Here is a 1,774-nt window from a genome sequence, read left to right on the forward strand (position 1 = left end):
CTCCAATAGACTGCCCCCTCCATCATCCCCAACCCCTCACTTATCTTCAAACTCTCCTAGTCTGTTGCCTACAAACATGCCCATATTTCTTCTATCCTCAAAAAAATTTCACTTGATATGTCCACACCACTAGCTATTGTCCATACTTCATCTACTCTTTGTGACTAAGCTTTCTGGGAAGCCCACATTTAATTGATGCCTCCCCTTCCTTTCCTCTCATTCTTTTTAACAATTTACAGTCTGGCTTCCCACTTCATCATTCAGCTGAAACTGCTCACTTCAAAGTTACTAGAGATCTCTAAATTGCTTTTGGCTTTCAAAGTGGGATCTTGTGATGCACAAGACTGAGCAAAGTGCAGGAAAAAAAGGAGCCAAGAAGAAAGTGGTTGATCTGTTTTTGGACAAAGATTGGTACAATGTCAAAGCACCAGTTGTGTTCAACATACTCAACATTGGCAAGACATTGGTTACAAAGACTCAAGGAATGAAAATTGCCTTTGATGGTCACAAATATCATGTTTTTGAAGTGAGCCTTGCTAATCTGCAGAATAGTGAGGTTACTTTTCATAAGTTCAAGTTGATTACTAATGATGTTCAAGGTAAATGTTGTTTGACTAATTTCCATGGAATGCATCTTGCCCAGCACAAAATGTATTCCATGGTCAAAAAGTGGCAGACCATGATTGAAGCCCATGTTGATATCAAAACTACTGATGGCCATTTGCTCTGCTTTTATGGTAATTTTACCAAAAAGTGCAACAAGCAGATCTATGAGAGCTCTTATTATGCCCAGGACCAACAAATCCATCAAATATGTAAGAAAATGAAAGAAATCATGACCTGGGAGGTGTAAAGAAATGACTTGGAAGAAGTTGTTAGTGAACTGATTCCAGACGACATCAAAAAAGACATAGGAAAAGCTTGCCAGTTCATTTAACTTCTCCATGATGTATTTGTTTTGAAAAGTCAAGATTTTCAAGAAGCCCAAATTTGAATAGGGAAAGCTAATGAAGCTGCATGGTGAAGGTGGTGACTCTGAAAAACCTTCAGGAGATGAAATAGGCACAAAAGTTAAAAGGGCTGATGGATATGAACCAGTTCAAGAATCTGTCTGAAATAAGAACTTTTAAAGATTGAAAATAAAAATTCATCATTGTGATGATTTGGGTTTTTTTTTTAATCCATAAATCAAAATGGCAGTAATATTTGATTTTTAGAAAATTTACTCATAAATGTGATAAATGGCTTGATCCTACCCAATGAAATTGTGTGATTGTTCTGTTAACCCAAAACTAAAAAAAAAAAAAAAAGATCTCAATTTCCAGATCTAATGACCTTTTCTTAACCCTCATCCTTGGAGTCACACATTTAGTAAGTGTCAAGTGTCTGAGGCTGGATTTGAACTCAGGTCCTCCTGACTACAGGGCCAATGCTCTATCTACCTAGCTACCCTAATCCTTGTCCTTCTTAACCTCTCTTCAGTCTTTGACACTGTTGATTAACCTCTTCTCTCTAGGTTTCTATGGCATTATTCTGTCCTGGTTCTCCCTCTAGCTGTCTGACCTCTCCTCAGTCTTTTTTGCTAGATCTTTATCCAAGACACGTCCATTAGAAATAGGTGCCCCACAATGATCTGTCCAGGCCCTCCTCCTTCTATACTATTTCTCTTGGTGAACCCATCAACTCCTATGGTTCAGTGAGGTGGCTCAATGGCTAAAGTGCCAGGCCTGGAATATGAGCTGAATAAGGAAATGGCAAACCACTCTAGTATCTT

The 1,774-nt window shown here is 38.4% G+C and overlaps 1 pseudogene; it reads left to right on the forward strand.

Moving 5' to 3' along the window:
- The first annotated feature begins 334 nt into the window (after window positions 1–334).
- Window positions 335–1,115, forward strand: LOC114049401 (annotated as a pseudogene).
- The last annotated feature ends 659 nt before the right edge of the window (window positions 1,116–1,774 follow it).

This window comes from Vombatus ursinus, unplaced genomic scaffold (genome assembly GCF_900497805.2).
Source record: "Vombatus ursinus unplaced genomic scaffold, bare-nosed wombat genome assembly UNPS02014798.1, whole genome shotgun sequence".
NCBI classification, from domain to species: domain Eukaryota; kingdom Metazoa; phylum Chordata; class Mammalia; order Diprotodontia; family Vombatidae; genus Vombatus; species Vombatus ursinus.